This window comes from Lacerta agilis, chromosome 2 (assembly GCF_009819535.1).
Source record: "Lacerta agilis isolate rLacAgi1 chromosome 2, rLacAgi1.pri, whole genome shotgun sequence".
Taxonomy (NCBI): domain Eukaryota; kingdom Metazoa; phylum Chordata; class Lepidosauria; order Squamata; family Lacertidae; genus Lacerta; species Lacerta agilis.
Window position 1 is genome coordinate 109,579,273 of NC_046313.1, and position 17,845 is coordinate 109,597,117.

General features: G+C 45.6%; 1 pseudogene; it reads right to left on the bottom strand.

Annotated features, from left to right (window-relative positions):
- Window positions 1-17,467, bottom strand: part of LOC117042418 — a 42,673-nt pseudogene extending 25,206 nt beyond the window's left edge.
- Between the last annotated feature and the right edge of the window lie 378 nt (window positions 17,468-17,845).

Below are 17,845 nucleotides of genomic sequence, written 5' to 3' on the forward strand. Positions count from 1 at the left end.
ATGCATTTAAACTGTTTATTTGTTCTTATCCATGAATTCACAGATGGCTCCATAGAATTCTGATTGTCATCTTCCTCACCTGTTTGGGAGTCTGGGAGGAAAGAGAATTCTGTTAGACTTTCAAGAAAGACAAGAAAGAAACTGAACACATGTCAATCCCAATGTGCACCTTCTCTTATTTTAACACCGTCTCCATTCTCCACTGTCCTCGCTATGTTCCAAATTTTTAGCAATGCAGATGAGATAATGGCATGAGCTACACATGATCACTCCATTCACACGAAGTAAAGCATTATCATTTTATAATTCAGATCTATGGTGGAGTTGCCTTTTTAGACACATCTCTGTATTTTTCTTTTTCAAGTCAGTAATGGATCTCAGGCTCGAGTAGCAGTCTCTCCTCTGAGTAAGAAGTAAAACTTTAGTGTTCTTATGCCACATGTAACTGTAAGGATATCAGGAATCACAAGAGAGAAACCGGTAGGAGAACACTTCCATCTCCCAGGACGTTCTATACAAGATCTCAAATTAGCTGTCTTATTACAGAGAAGTTGCTTTTTCCTGTAAGACCAATTGCAGTCGTTAACAGGTTTACCACACTTATCAGCCAATCACCCATTCCGACCCCCTCTTCTGAGTAATACCCCTCCCCACCCTCACACTATATATAAGGGTCTGGTGATTTCTGTTTTAGTGTATCTGAAGAAGTGTGCATGCACATGAAAGCTCATACCAAGAACAAACTTAGTTGTTCTCTAAGGTGCTACTGGAAGGATTTTTTAAATTTTTTGTTTTGTAAAAATATTGCAATATATTACAACCTAAGAAGAGCCTGCTTCATCATGCAAAGGCCCACCTAGTCCAGCATCCTGTTCTCACAGTGGCCAACCAGATGCTTGTGGGAAACTAGCAAGCAGGATTTCAGCACAAAAGCCCTCTGCCTTCCTGTGCTTTCCAGAAACTAGCATTAAGAAGCATTATTGCCTAGAACCACAAGGGCAGAGCACAGACATCAGTCTGACAAAGTGGACTCTTGACCAGGAAAGCTGGTGCCACTATAGCTCTTTGTTGGCTTTGTGTACTTATTTTGAAATTTGTACCTAGTTTGTACCACAGTTTCTCCACGGAAGCTTAGAGACGGACAAAATGTCAGGGGTGCTATAAATAATTCCACTCAATCTGACACATAACTCCAGATTGGCAGATTTACAATATTTGCTTATATAGTAATACTGGCCACCTATGGTCTTCATATGCCCAATGCTATGTGTAGAGCCTCCAGCCACAGGAATTGTGTATCATGATAATGGGTCCTTTGTCCCTTAAGCCCACCAAACTGGGGAGATGCATGCATTTCATTTTGCATTACTTTCTATGGGAAAGTGCGCCTTGGTTTTGGAACGCTTTAGTTTTGGAAGACTTCCGGAACCAATTAAGTTTGAGAACCAAGGTACCACTGTAATTCCGAAGATTTAAAATCCTGAAGGAAGAAAATCTGCCCCGACTACTTTATGAAAGGCAATCAAGAAACAAAGAGTTGCTTTGGAGAAGGCCTCACCCCTTCCTTCCTTCTTCCTGCCTTGTCTCCCCTCCATCTTTTCCTCTTTCTCCCTCCACCATCCATCTATCCATGTCCCCATCTCCTCTCCCCTGGAGCTCACCAAATTTCTCCGAGGGTCCTGGGAGGGAATGCTCAGAGGTTGTGGGGAGGGACGCAGGAGACAGCCTGACCAGGTCAACCGTCCATCTTCCACCTTCCATCCTGGCCAGGTCTGCAGGTTCAGTCTCAGCTAAGTTTGCAGGTTCAGCTTCGCGAGGAGCGCAGAAATCAGAGAAGTTGCAGCTTCCTGGGAGGGAGGAAGAAGCCAAGTGAATCTCAGAGCCTCTGCAGGGATCCTCCTGCCCAAGACATTCTGCTGCCCCTGTTGAAGCCCCAATTGGGCACACCCTTCCCAAGAGCCTCCACCCATTTGAAAACACCTTTGGCAATTCCTTTCATCACCTCCCTCCCTTTCTTATTTTCGATATTCAATCTTTATTGGTTTAAAATCAACACGTGCATACACATACATACACACACAACAAAAACTTTAAAAAAGAAAAAAGGGTTAATTTTTTTCTTAATACTGTCTTATTTATTTTATGGTACAGAACATTGATTATTGCTTTCATTTTATGGATCAATGGTCTTGTTAGATAGTAAAATTCATGTTAAATTGCTGTTTTAGGGGTTGTTTTTAAAAGTCTGGAACGGATTAATCCATTTTGCATTACTTTCTATGGGAAAGTGCGCCTTGGTTTTGGAACGCTTTGGTTTCGGAAAACTTCCGGAACCGATTAAGTTTGAGAACCAAGGTACCACTGTAATTCCGAAGATTTAAAATCCTGGAGGAAGAAAATCTGCCCCCACTACTTTACGAAAGGGATTCCAAAAACAAAGAGCTACTTTGGAGAAGGCCTCATAGCTTCCTTCCTTCTTCCTGCCAGGAACTCCCTGCCTTGTCTCCCCTCCATCTTTTCCTCTTTCTCCCTCCACCATCCATCTATTCATGTCCCCATCTCCTCTCCCCTGGAACTCACCAGATTTCTCCAAGGGTCCTGGGAGGGAATGCTCAGAGGTTGTGGGGAGGGACGCAGGAGACAGCCTGACCAGGTGTGTCAATCTTCCTCCTTCCATCCTGGCCAGGTTTGCCGGTTCAGTCTCAGCTAGGTTTGCAGGTTCAGCTTCCTGAGGAGTGCAGAAATCAGAGCAAGTTGCAGCTTCCTGGGAGGGAGGGAAGACGAAGCCAAGGGAGTCTGAGAGCGTCTGCAGGGATTCTCCTGCCCCCGTAAAAGCCCCATTTTCAAACGCTTTCAGCAATTCCTTCCATCACCTCCCTTCCTTTTTTCTTTTCTATTTTATTTATTCAATCTTAATTGGTTTAAAATCAACACACACACACACACACACACACAGTGAAAGCTTAGAAAATGGAAACAGTGGTACCTTGGGTTACATACACTTCAGGTTACATACTCCGCTAACCCAGAAATAACGCTTCAGGTTAAGAACTTTGCTTCAGGATAAGAACAGAAATCATGCTCTGGCGGTGCAACAGCAGCAGGAGGTCCCATTAGCTAAAGTGGTGCTTCAGGTTAAGAACAGTTTCAGGTTAAGAACGGACCTCCGGAACGAATTAAGTAAGTAACCATAAGTACCACTGTACATCTCTTACAAAGAGAAATAGAACAATACATCACGAATGCACAAAATTATTCCAGCCATTGAATTCTTTGATATGGGTTATTTATTTTCTTAATTAGGCTACTTGTCTCTATTTTTCAATAAACATTATCTTTATTTAATCTTGTCTGAATTCCTTATACCTTATTCAATTCCGAGAGTTATTTGAAGCATTTTAAAGTTTTTATACGGGGAAACTGTTCTTTTAAATATTGCCTATAGATCTCCCATTCCCTTTTAAATTTTTGGGTCAATCGATCTCCGATTTTTTCCCGTCATCTATGCTAGTTCCATATATTCTAGCATTTTTACTTGCCACTCCTCTTTTCATGGAATTTTATCTCCTTTCCATCCCTTGGCAATCAGCATCCCCGCTGCAGTTGTTGCATACAAAAACACCCCTTCCCAAGAGCCCCCGCCCATTTTCAAACACCTCTGGCCATTCCTTTCACCTGCCTGTCCCACCTCCCTTCCGAAGGCTGGCAAGTATGCACATTAGTGGCCTGAGAGTAGATCCCTTGGAACATAAGAGTTAATCTGCAATGGACTGCTCTGAATACATGGGTGGCCCTTGCATGGAGATGAAGAAAGCCCCTTACTTGCATCTGGAACCCCTGGGAGAGGCGGGGGATCCGCTGCTCCCTCTGCCTTCGCTGCCTCCCCCTCTGTCCTCCTGCCCTGCAAACACCCTTTGCTCTTGTTACTCAGGGAAGAGAGGCGGCTGATGGAAAGAGCCTTCAAACCCATCCGCTTCCTCCTCTGCAGCCCAGTGAGAGGTGAAGGAGCTGCAGTACCTGGTTCACTTCAGATACACACATCACATGGTATACTGGCATTTTGAATGAACAAGACCTCTGCCTTTCATGTGGTGGGAGTGGGGTGGGTTAAAAGTGGTGAGACTTCCCCCTCCAGTCCTTTTTGGAAACTTTTGCCATGAGTAAACAACTTAGGTGGCAAGTTCACAAGAGATGCACTTTGGAGCACTGCTTGCTCATCCCATGGGTGTTCTGTGGGTGTTTATACCACGTGATTCCTTAAAGGGGGCATTTCTTGAAAATCGAAGGCCATTTTGACAAAATGCAAGACTTTTTAAGACAGCCCTGTACAGGGAAGTTTTAATGTATTTTATTTTGTTAGAAGCAGCCCAGAGCGGCTGAGGCAACACAGTTAGATAGACAGGGTGCAAGTAATGAATTAATAATAAAATAATAATAATATTTCATCCTAAGCCTGTAATGCATGCTGATCAGAGACTCTGTCCCAACCACCCCCTGAACGCAACTCCTGTCCCTGTGGGAAACAGGAACTTTGGTCATGAGTAAACTTAGATGGCAAGTCCACAGGAGAAGCACTTTGTTGCACTGCTTGCTCCTACTAAGTGTGTTCTGTGTGTGTTTGGACCTAGAGGACAGCAAACATGTTTACACCACGGGATTACTTAAAGAGAGGATTTCTTTAAATTCGAAGGCCATTTCTACAAAATGGAAGACTTCTGAAAGGCAGCCCTGTACTGGGAAGTGTTTGATGTTTTTTGTGTTTTTTATTTTGTTGGAGGCAACACAGTCAAGTATTGAATTTATTATTATTATTATTATTATTATTATTATTATTATTATTATTGCTTCCTTAGCCTGTCCCGCTATGCATGCTGATCAAACACTCTGCCCCAACAACCCCTTCCAACGCAACAGGGCTTCCTATTTTTACTGCTATTCTTTACATTTCTATACTGCCCTTCCTCGGAAGATCACAGGGCAGCTTAGAATAGAAAAACACAGAGATGCACACCAGAGTAAGAAATAAAAAGGACAACCCTCCCCAATGCAGTTGTGAAGTCCACAGGTTGTTTAATGAGAGAAGAGGGATGCTTTCGCCTGGTGCCTAAAGATAAGGCCCTCCTCTCAGGGGTCTTTTGCAAGGGTGCAGATATTAAAATTAAAATACAATTATTAAGGCGATCCAGGCCAGCAATGCCCTCCCCTTTCCCTGCAACTCCCTTTGCCCCAGATCCCGGGCAGAAAGAAGCCTCTCTCTATCCCCAGCGCAACCCCCCCTCCCCCCCCCGCCTTCAAGGCCCCCATTAAAAAACCAGCTCCCTTTCCTCCTTTGTCTTCTCCCCGCCCCGGGGCTTCTCATCCTGGACCCCCTTGCAAAGCTGCTTCCCTCCTTCCCCGCTATTGTCCATGCACTCACCCGAAATCCTGAGCAGAGAGAGCGGGAATGGGAGCCCGCGCGTGGGAGGCAGGGAGTGACCCCGCTCAATTAGGAGGCTTGATTAGGAAGAAGCCGCCTCCTCCGCGTCTGCACGAGGCAGCCCCGCTTCCCGCCTCCTTTGCAAGCCCCGATTTTATCTCTGCTGGTGAAGCCGGAAGTCCAGGCAACTCTGGGGAGGAAGGAGAAGTTTCTCCCCACGCTCAGCCTCTTGTCCAAAGCATAATAATAACAATTTGATAATTGGGGGAAGGAAGGAAAACCTTGTAGTTCCCTGCCAATGGGGAGACGAGGGAAGGAAAGTGCGCATAGGGAACACAAGCTCAGACTTTGTCCCAGCTGGACTGGGCCTGCTTTGGACCCCGCTCTTGCAAGAACTTACTGTCCTCACTGCTTCACCAGTTTTGTTCAGATTGCATTTTAAGGAGCAAGTTCAAGGGGTTTTTTCAATAGGAAAATCACCTGCATTACCAAAGACAACAGCCAGGAATATAGGCGCAAAACAGCAAACAGTAAGCCTGATCCTTAAAAAAACAAAAACTGTTGCAACAGAACTTGCACCCACCACCAGGATGAAGTAGGAAGGAAACCCAGAACAAAGGATGGTTCCCACTTTTATCAGTTTTACAGAGTTACCCACAACACCCCTAAAATCACATCATGGATACATTACCAATTACATCACAAAATGAGAGGTGTGTGTGTCTGGCGACAGAAACCTTAGCATCAGGGCTTGCCCCCACCCTTCCATTGACCTCCACCATACACCCATCAAGTGATGCAAAAGAGATATTTACTTGTCCCTGCATGGGCGTACCGAAGGGGGGGGCAGGCCCAGAAGCAAAAATGATCGGCGCCGGGCAAGAGAAGCCGCATCCCGGGCTGCCCGGCGCGTCCATTTAGGCTGAGGAAGAAGCGGGGCAGGAGGAGAGGAGCGGAGAAGGAGGCTGCTGTCCCTGCCGCCCAAGTTCCTCCCTTTGCCCCCCCCCCCCTTGCCCAAGGCAGCTCCTGTCCCGGAGGCAAGGAGGAGCGCGCTCACAGCGGCGGGCTGCTGTGGGGACGGCTCTGCTCACTGTGCTTTTGCCGCGTCGCTCTTCCCTCTCACGCCTCCCTCAGCCTCCCTCCCTCCCTCCCGGTGTTCTGGGAATATTAACACGTTTGGAGGGCTTGCCTGTTCCTGGCGTTGTGTTGTCTGTCATTCCTTCACCCCAACTCCTCTGGTTCCCCCCTTTTAAAGTTACTTTACTGCTCTGAAGTTGGTGTTTCCCTCTGTCCCCCTTTTTCTGAGCTGTTTAAAATCCCTGCTTTTCTACCGCTAGCAAAAATATCTCCTGGGTTGGTGTTTCGCAGCGTCCTTTTACCTGCTGCTAGCAATTACTGTTGTTCAGCCCCTCCCTGCCTTTTGCTGTGTTAAAACCACCTTGTTGTTAAGACCCTCCTTGTTGTGGCTTCTCCCTGTTCCTTAGTTGCTGTTTTGCCCAGCAGCATTTAACCCTTTGTTTTCCACTTTCCTGCCTTCAAGTCTTTATCAAGTTTGCATTCAAGTCTGGTGACTTCTTTTTCAGTGTATCTGAAGAAGTGTGCATGCACACGAAAGCTCATACCAAGAACAAACTTAATTGGTCTGTAAGGTGCTACTGGAAGGAATTTTTATTATTTTTTTAAAATGAATTTCTCACTGCATTTAAAAATGTTACTTTCCTGGGAAGGATTTCCCAGGTGGGCTGGCGATGATAATAAATACTCATATTGTGAAAATAATAAAAGGTGGGCTGGCGATGATAATATATACTCATATTGTGAAACTCTACAGCCAGAGACCATTTCAGGCAATTGCCAACTCATAGATCCTTTTGGACCTGGAAAAAGGCAAAACGGGTGGAACAGTGGCGGGGCAGGAACAAGGCATAACAGGGCAGAACGGGGTTTGCAAGATATAAAAACGACTTCAAAATTCCTGTCCATGAACCTCAGCATTGACCAAGATGCTACATAGTGACCTTCATAGGAATCTGTGGCTGAAGGGGCCAGAGAAGGGTTAAAAAGGCAATGCATTGGGGAAAACCCCCTCCCAACAACCTGGAATCAAAGAGGGAGGGGAAGGAGGGAAGTAAAGCTCCATCTCATCCCTCCCAGCCCAGGTCCATGCCAGGTGGGGGAAACAAGAGAAGACTAGATGAGCAAACTTGGCTCTGTTGGAAGAGGGTGCCAACCTCTGTGGCATCCCCCCTTGGCAGAGTGGAGCCCACTCCCCAGTCAGCCAGGTAGGGAAGGGGGAATTGGGTAAGGCGGGTAGAGGGGCAAATGGCCCTAAGGATGGCTGGAGTGCCCCCCCCCACCAGCTAGTCTGGGAATAACTGGTTGTTTCATTTTTTCTAATTCCCAACATTCCAGCTATTTATTTAATCTGCAAATAAAGCAGGGGGCGGAGTCATAGCTCTGTGGCAGAGCATCTGCTTTGATGCAGAAGGTCCCAGGTTCAATCTTTGGCATCTCTAGTTAGGGCTGGGAAGTGGGAAAGACTCCTGAAGAGCCACTGCCAGTCAGTGTGGGCAATACTGAGCTAGATGGACCAAGAGTTTGATTTTGCATAATGTGGCTTCCAATGTATCTATGTCTTAAGGGGAGGGTCATCCCCTTAAGTGGTTAGAACACCTTGCACCCAAGTTTTCCTCCCTGGCATCTGCATGTACGGCTAAGAATCTCCCCTGCCTGAAACCCTGGAGAGCTTCTGCCAGTCAGTGTATGCAGTACTGAGCTAGATGGTTTGACTTGGGGAAAAGTACCTTTCCAGTAACACAGTCCATATTTGTTTGTTTGTTTGTTTGCTTGTTTTCTTTATTTACTACATTTATACTCCTCCATTTCCCCCGAGGTGTCCAAGGAAGTAAACATGATTTTCTTTTCATCTTTGTAACAACTTTGCAAGGTTGGCAAGGTTGAGAGAGGACAACTGGTCCAAGGTCATGCAATGAGCTTCTTGGCTGAGTGGGGATTTGAACCTGGGCCTCCCTCAGGTCCGACCTAGCCCAACATTCTTAACTGCTATACTTCCCTGGCTCTCTTATTTGCTTAATCCAATTTTTTTTTTCATGCTCCTGCCAACCTAGTGGTTCGAAAACACGTCAAAGTGCAAGTAGTTAAATAGGTAAACAGTGTTTCTGTGCACTGCTCTGGTTCGCCAGAAGCAGCTTAGTCATGCTGTCCACATGACCCGGAAGCTGTCTGCGGACAAACACTGGCTCCCTCGGCCTATAGAGCAAGATGAGCGCCGCATCCCCATAGTCGCCATTGACTGGACTTAATCTGTCCAGGGGTCCTTTACCTTTTACCTTTTACTTCAAAAATACAAGGAAGACACTTAATTTTCCAGTAAGTGAGGAAGAAGAATGCCAAGCAAACTTGAGTAAATACTACTAGCTCACTTGGGCTTCCTATGGACAGAGGACTCCAAAAAGTTTGAGAAATTATGAAGCCAACCCCTGACAAATCTGTTTCCAAAATGTTTATGTAAACATCAGATACTGTAATTCTGGAATGAAGCTAGGATTACTTTTACTCATAAAACATATCAAGGTAGTTTAAACCAGGAATGGGTAACCTTTTCCATGAAGGGCCATTTCTCAGGGGTGGCATACTAGTGGTGGGCAGGACAGGTGCAAAAAATGGGTGGGGCCCCTCCTTTTCTGCCAGTTTAACAAGGGACACATGACCTGAGGAAATGAAACATTACTTTTATAGAGGGATAACTTAACCAGAGTTGTATCACTGGCCTACCTAGCTCCATGGTGTCTACACTGACTGACAACAGCCCTCTGGGATTTTTATGCAGTCCTATTCCAGCATACCTGGATATGTCAGGGACCGAACCAGGGACCTTCCGCATGTCAAGCAGATGTTCAGCCGCTGACGCCAGTTCTAGAGTAGACCACACATTTAAAGCACGTGACTTCCTCTAGAGAATCCTGGGAACTGTAGCTCTGTGAGTGGGAAGCTACAGTTTCCAGGATTCTCTGGGTGAAATCATGTGCTTTAAATGTGTGTTGAATGTATGATGTGGGAAATGGGAGGGGCCCTCCGGAGGGATCTTTGTACTCCGGCGCCGGATATGCTTAAGATGCCCCTGCACCTAACCTTACTACGCCTCTGGTTATTCCCCCCTGCATCACGGGAGTCCTGGGCCCATGTCATGCCACCCCACCAGCCAAAAGGTCGACAACTCTGGGAAAACGGGGGGGGGGACGACCATGGCTTGCCCCCCCCTAATTTTGATCCTGGGTACGCCCCTGTGTCCCTGTTCCCCAGCCAAGTTGATCACACCCTTTTGATCTGGTTACAGGTAGGTAGCCGTGTTGGTCTGCCATAGTCAAAATAAAAAATTCCTTCAAGTAGCACCTTGTTGTTGTTCAGTCGTGTCTGACTCTTTGCGACCCCATGGACCAGAGCACGCCAGGCACCCTTTGTGGGTTAATCCACATATCCGGACTCACAACTGCTAGCTGTGAGTACCAATAAACAGATTAAGTTCAGCTCCAGAGGTTTTGAAGTAATCCTTCTTTTATTTATAAGCTAAACATATAGATATACATAGACCGTGTGAGTTTCAGTCACCTAGCAGAGATGAGAACACATTTTACCTCAGGACTCTCTCCTCAGAACTGACAGTTAAGAACAGTTAGGAATAACAGTTACCAAGTAAGCTCCTCCTCCTCTCTCTCCACTGAGTCAGGAGATTGACAGAAAGGGAGGGGTGAAAATGCTAACACCCCTATCCTCTACCGACTCCCGCAGTTTGGCCAAACCCATGCCAGTCGCCTCGAGAACACTGTCCAACCATCTCTCCTCCGTTGTCCCCTTCTTGTGCCCTCCATCTTTCCCAACACCAGGGTCTTTTCCAGGGAGTCTTCTCTTCTCATGAGGCGGCCAAAGTACTGGAGCCTCAGCTTCAGCATCTGCCCTTGTGAGGCTACACGTGTAGCATCACATGGGGCACTGGTTATGGAGCAGCCTGCGGACGGGACGGCCGGTAATCCTGGAGCCCGCTCCCACCGCGCCGTGAAGAAAGGGATCCGCTGGCTGCAATCTGAGGGTTGAGTTCTGTGAGTCTGTGATGATTTTGCCTCGTGGATGTTTGTGAGCGTCTGTCTGGTCCAAAAGATTCCAAAGAGGAAAACTAATCTAAAAGGTGGCCAAAACTAAACGGCCAAATAAAAGACTCTCTAAAATAAAAGTGAAAATAAGACAACAGAGGCTGCAGTCTGGTGGAGGAGCCTACCAAGCACGAGAGGTCCCACACGGGGGAGAAGCCCTACGCCTGCTCTGAGTGCGGGCAGAACTTCCGCTGGAGCCAAGGCCTCAAGAAACACATGCGGACGCACACGGGAGAGAAGCCCTACCAGTGCCCGAGCTGCGAGAAAACCTTCTCCAGCTCCTCCAACCTGTCCCGGCACCAGAAGATCCACACCAGGGAGAAGCCGTAACGGCGGTTTCATGTCCGGATCCAGTGGTGGGATCGCGGGTGCGGTCGGGTGCAGGGATACCAAAGATGGACGTCCAGAATGCCAGCGGTTGAGTTCTAGAGCTTTATTCAAAGAAAGGTGCAGACTTCTAGCAAAGCAAGTGAATATAAGCATATCTGAGCTCCTTGCTACAACTACTACCGTATTTTTCGCTCCATAGGGCGCACCTCATTTTTAAAGGAGACCCAGAATTATTTTTCCTGGTTTTCCTCCTCTAAAAGCCCTGTTTTTCTGAGGATCAGCTAAAAGTTTTGCAGCTTTTTTGCAAAGGGAAAAGCCCTGGTTTTTTGAGGATCAGCTAAAAGTTTTGCAGCTTTTTTTGCAAAGGGAAAAGCCCTGGTTTTTTGAGGATCAGCTAAAAGTTTAGCAACTTTTTTTGCAAAGGGAGAAAAGCAAAGAGGAAAAGCCCCGTTTTTATGGGGTTCAACTCACATTTCTGCAGCTTCTAAAGGAAAGGGAGCCTTTTCTACAGTTTCCAGACAGATAATCTAATCAGCCAGTCACATGTCACTGGGGAAACAATCAACCTCCCTCTGCAGCACATTCAACAAAGGAGTGCGGGGCAAGAGAGCGGGGCTGAAAGGGAGCCAGGGACTCTTATCTCTCTCCCATCTCTTGCTGATCAGCTGCTGAGCGGGGTCCTTTCAACACCCCCTTTTCTCTTTGTAAAATAAAAAGCACGATCCTCTTTTGGCCCCTGGGCAATTCAGCTCCAGAGACCACCACTCGCTCCATAAGATGCACAGATATTTCCCCTTATCTTTTAGGAGGAAAAAAGTGCGTCTTATGGAGCGAAAAATACGGTAATTGTGGGGTTATCTTGACTACCAAGATGGCGTCTGCAGGCCTTCCAGAACATGCCACCTTTGGTTCAGCACACTGACAAGCAGCACTCTCACCTCTCTGACACCTCACCCTGACAAGGCCTCTGATGCTCCTGAAACGAAAACCCGCTTTGAAAGACTTATTTCTCTTCTCCCTGCCAAAAGGGACACTCTGCTGCAACTGCCAGCTGCCTGGGAACTGCAAGGGAGGGGCACTCTGGCTCACAGAACCAGCAAGTGCAACAAGGGCTGCTGGCTAGCTTTTTTTTTTTTTGGTATTGCTTTATGCCAGGTTTAGTGAACTTGTGGCCCTCTGGATGCAAGACTCCAGTTCCCATCATCCCCAGCCAATGTGGGCAATGGCCAGGAATGAAGGGAGCTGCGGTCCAGCAATCCCTGGAGAGCTTTGGGTTCTCCCATTCCTGCTTTAGGGTGCGATCCTGTGCCCGTTGACCTGGAACGGAAGTAAGCCCTGGTGAACCGAAGTAGACTCTGAATGTGCAAGGATGAGGTTTCATGGTTCAAGTGTGTCATAGGCCAACTCTGAGAGGTCGCTTAATTGAAATGCTGTGTAAAAATAGTCAGCCAGAAAACGAGTTCATACGCAACACCGTAGCCCAAGCAGATTGGAATAAAATTCAGATGGAAAGGGAATTGAAATATTTTGGCTGCCTGCCCACTTGGAAGGAAGTCCCACTGAATTTAGTGGGACTTATTCCCAGGTGCGTTGAGTTAGGGTTGCTGTTTCTGCAGGGCTGGTGTCTTGAAAAGGTTGGTGCTGGATTTTAAAAATTAAACCTTGTTGGCAAGGAACATGATGGGTTTGTTGGTTTTTAACAGCTCTCTTGATGAATGTACACAACTGCTTTTAGGCACTGGAGAAGAGAGAATATTCCATTCCATTGTATTGTAGAGGGGTGTTTATCAGTTTGCCATTTGTGCGTACCTACGTAATGGGCACATTTGTTTCTCTGCCGCTGTGATCCAGCCAGGGCAGGAGGAGGCTAAGAGGCAATATGTACAAAGTCACAGCAGTTTATATTTTAGCAACTGTACTGACTGTAGGTATTGTGTTAAAACTAACTCCAGATCCTCATTAAATTCTAGCTGCTGTATCTCATGTGTAGTGGAACGTGCATTGCATTAAAAAAATAAGTATCTTGCCCTTTCCCTCCGAGGAGCTCAAGGTTTCCAGTTTCCTGCCCAACCCCAACATCCTGTAACAACCTGGAAAGGTGAATTAAATTGAAAGAGTCAGGCCAAATGCTGTTGTTCCAACAGTGGCCAACCGGTTGCCTCTGGGACGGTCGTAAGCAGGATGAGAACAGCTGACTCCCCACTTATGGCTCCTCGAAGCTGGTATTTATTTATTTTTCAAAAAATTTATTGATTTTTAACATAACACATACAAAAACACTACACAAAAACTACATAAAAAAACAATAAAAAAACAATATAAGCAAACTAAAAACAAAAATACCTATTTAAACCTTTCTATTCTTCTATATAACATTGTAGGTTGACTTCCTCTCGTCCTCTCTGGCTGCTTTCCTTGTAAAACATCTTCAGTAATTTCCTTACCTTTTTATATTCTAACTTAAAACTCTAATCAATTTACCTTATTTTAATTACCTTATCATTACTTCCTCTATTACTAAATCTAATCTGACTTCTATATCTGTTGCCTACCTATTTCTACCTGTCTGCATTTAAATACTTATTTTAGCATATTTTTTCAAATATACTTTCAATTTAGTCCAATCTTTCTCCACCGCGTCGTCCATCTGGTTTCGGAGTTTCCCGGTCAGCTAGAAACTTGGTATTTGGAGGCACTCAAAGAGATTTCTAGCTGAGATTCCTTGGTCCAGTTGTGTAGAATGCTGTTTTCCTGGGGTGCCATTTGCCAGAATTCTGCATGCCAGATAAGTCAGCTTTTCTCAGACAGAAACCCACCAAAATAAGGTAAGCAGATGAAGAGGTAAGGCTATGTAAGGTAAAGGACCCCTGGGCGGTTAAGTCCAGTCAAAGGAGACTATGGGGTTGCGGTGTACACACCACAGAGCCATAGAATACAGAGCATAACATAGAAACACAGGAAGAGCCCAGCTAGATCAGATCAAGGGCCTATCTAGCCCAGCCTCCTGCTTTCACAGAGGCAAACCAGATGCCTGCGGGAAGTTCATAAGCAGGACTTCAGCACAGGATCACTCTCCCCTCCTGTGGTTCCCAGTAATTCCTGGTTTTTGGAAGCACTGCTCTCCCCCGCAGTGGAGAGGGAACATAGCCATCATGGTTCATAGCCACTGTTGGCCTTATTCGCCATGAAAGTTCCTCCCCCCCATTTTTCACTTGCTTTAACTCGGGTGAGTAGGTCCCTGGATCATGGCCTCAGTGCAAGAGAAAATCATGGTTATTATTTTATTTATTACATGCCTTTTACTAGCAGGTCCCGGAGCGGGTTACAACAATTTGAAATTCAGAGCACATGTTGCTGTCAGCATTTGTCTGTCTCAAGAGCCAATGGTTTGCGCTTCCAGGGGTGGAGCCAAATGGCTGCGCTAGCAGCACCCAAGTGACCTCCGCGGGGCACAAGCCTAGGCAGTGTGTTTGGAGGTCCTGGGCTGCCCAGAGGATAAGACACACACACACACACACCCTCTCGACCTCGATGATGGGGTCCAAAGGAAAGCAGAGCACCAGTTGGGCTGCAGGAGTTGCCGGAAGGAGTTGTATGAGTGGGATCCCACTCCAGATTTGTGTAGGTTTACTCCTTAGCCTTTTCTTCTACCAAAGGTATCCGAATTTGGGACCAGAATTTTCCTTCTTCTTGTGCTACCTTCCCAGTTTGACATGCTCCGGCTGCCCTTTAGCATTACTTTCTATAGCGCATGCAGAAACTGCCTCCTTGACCGTTGGACCCATTTGGTTTCATCCGCTCAGTCCACCGGAGTCGTTTCTTCACATGCTGGGGAAGTCTGTAATGTGCATGCGCAGAGTGCATACCCCCAAAATCTAGACAACATGTAGAGCCCATGTTCACATATCCAGGACTGGGTGGGGGACAGTCTTTCTAGGAGCATCAAGCCACATGAAAGATTGATCTGGAGCACATTCTCTCAGCTATCCAGGACCTAAGGCATGTAGGGCAGGGCTGGGGAACCTCTGGCCCATGGGACAAAGTAGGGCTGTCAGGCGCCTTCTGACCCACATTCTTCCCCCAAGGCCAAGCCACACCCACCTGTCAACAACCAGCTGTGTGTGTGTGTGTGTGTGTAGATATACAGTTGTACCTCTTGTTACGTCCACCTCTGGTTGCATATCTTTCGGGATACGAACACAGCAAACCCAGAAGTATACTTCTGGGTTTTCACCTCTCTCGCATGCACAGAAGTGCTCTATTGCACCGCATGCATGCGCAGCAGTGCCTCTGCTTGCGGACTTTTCGGGTTGCGCACAGACCCCTGGAACGAATTCAGTTCGTATCTGGTGGGTCCACTGTAACTGCAAGCTTAAATTCATACTTCATGCATGTGACAAAGGCCATTTCGAAAGAATTTCTGGTTTGGGGTGGGATTGAGTCACACACAGGTAAATTCAAGTTGCATAAATAAAGCTGCTTTGGAGTTCTTGCGCAACGAACACACTTCCCCAAAAGACTGCAAGAAAAACAACAACTGGTTGCAATACGTGAGAATGAATTTTTTGAAAGGGATCTGTGCTTTATTAAAGTTTTATGAACACATTACCAGCAAAAACCCATTTTGAACAACAACAAAAGTAGATTATTAGCAACTGGTCGAAAGGAACCCAAATTAGCCATATTCACAAACTGAGGAAGTGTAGGTGGGAATGATGCACTGACACAGGAAATCCAGATCCAGCTCTCTGTTCTGAGCAATATGCAGAACTGCGGGGAGAAAGTCCAGAATGCCAGATTCCAATCTATGCAGATCAACAGTCTTCAGATACCTCTTGAAAAAGAGAGGATCGCCAAATAGCATGACCCCCCAAGAATGAAAACAAACACTGCCAAATTCTTTTTTGGACATCCAGAGACATGACAGTCATCGTCACTTCCCAGGAACTGTGGGAAACCTGAGTGGAAAACTACATACATTTATATGGTTTTCCCCGTGTGAATATTCTTATGAATATTAAGGTCTTCACTACCTCTGAACCTCTTTCCAAATATCATACATCTATGGTTTTCCCATGTGAATTAGCTGATGTTTTCTAAGTTTTCCACTTTCACTGAAGCTCTTTCCACATTCAATACATTTAAATGGTTTCTTCCCTGTGTGAGTTCGTTGATGTCTTCTAAGGTCTCCACTTCCACTGAAGCTCTTTCCACATTCCATACATTTAAATGGTGTCTCCCCTGTGTGGGTTCGTTGATGTATTCTAAGTGATCCACTTTGACTGAAGCTCTTTCCACATTCAATACATTCAAATGGTTTCTCCCCTGTGTGGGTTCGTTGGTGTATTCTAAGTCCTTTACTTAAACTGAAGCTCTTTCCACACTCCATACATTTAAATGGTTTCTCCCCTGTGTGAATTCGTTGATGTCTTCTAAGTGTTCCATTTTCACTGAAGTCCTTACCACATTCAATACATTTAAATGGTTTCTCCCCTGTGTGGGTTCGTTGATGTCTTCTAAGTCCTTCACTTAGACTGAAGCTCTTTTCACACTCCATACATTTAAATGGTTTCTCCCCCGTGTGAATTCGTTGATGTGTTCTAAGGTTTCCATTTACACTGAAGCTCTTTCCACATTCAATACATTTAAATGGTTTCTGCCCTGTGTGAGTTCGTTGATGTGTTCTAAGGTGTCCATATCGACTGAAGCTCTTTCCACATTCAATGCATTTAAATGGTTTCTCCCCTGTGTGTGTTCGTTGATGTGTTCTAAGGTTTCCAGAGCGACTGAAGCTCTTTCCACATTCAATACATTCAAATAGTTTCTCCCCTCTGTGGGTTCGTTGGTGTATTCTAAGTCCTTTACTTAAACTGAAGCTCTTTCCACACTCCATACATTTAAATGGTTTCTCCCCTGTGTGAATTCGTTGATGTCTTCTAAGTGTTCCATTTTCACTGAAGTCCTTACCACATTCAATACATTTAAATGGTTTCTCCCCTGTGTGGGTTCGTTGATGTCTTCTAAGTGTTCCATTTTCACTGAAGCTCTTTCCACACTCCATACATTTAAATGGTTTCTCCCCCGTGTGAATTCGTTGATGTGTTCTAAGGTTTCCATTTACACTGAAGCTCTTTCCACATTCAATACATTTAAATGGTTTCTGCCCTGTGTGAGTTCGTTGATGTGTTCTAAGGTGTCCATATCGACTGAAGCTCTTTCCACATTCAATACATTCAAATAGTTTCTCCCCCGTGTGGGTTCGTTGTTGTATTCTAAGTCCTTCACTTAGACTGAAGCTCTTTCCACACTCCATACATTTAAATGGTTTCTCCCCAGTGTGAATTCGTTGATGTCTTCTAAGGTGTCCATTTACACTGAAGCTCTTTCCACATTCAATACATTTAAATGGTTTCTGCCCTGTGTGGGTTTGTTGATGTCTTCTAAGTGATCCACTTCTACTGAAGCTCTTTCCACACTCCATACAATTAAATGGTTTCTCCCCAGTGTGGGTTTTTTGGTGTATTCTCAGTCTTCCACTGTGATTAAAGCACATCCCACATTTCATGCATTTAAACTGTTTATTTGTTCTTATCCATGAATTCACAGATGGCTCCATAGAATTCTGATTGTCATCTTCCTCACCTGTTTGGGAGTCTGGGAGGAAAGAGAATTCTGTTAGACTTTCAAGAAAGACAAGAAAGAAACTGAACACATGTCAATCCCAATGTGTACCTTCTCTTATTTTAACACCGTCTCCATTCTCCACTGTCCTCGCTATGTTCCAAATTTTTAGCAATGCAGATGAGATAATGGCATGAGCTACACATGATCACTCCATTCACACGAAGTAAAGCATTATCATTTTATAATTCAGATCTATGGTGGAGTTGCCTTTTTAGACACATCTCTGTATTTTTCTTTTTCAAGTCAG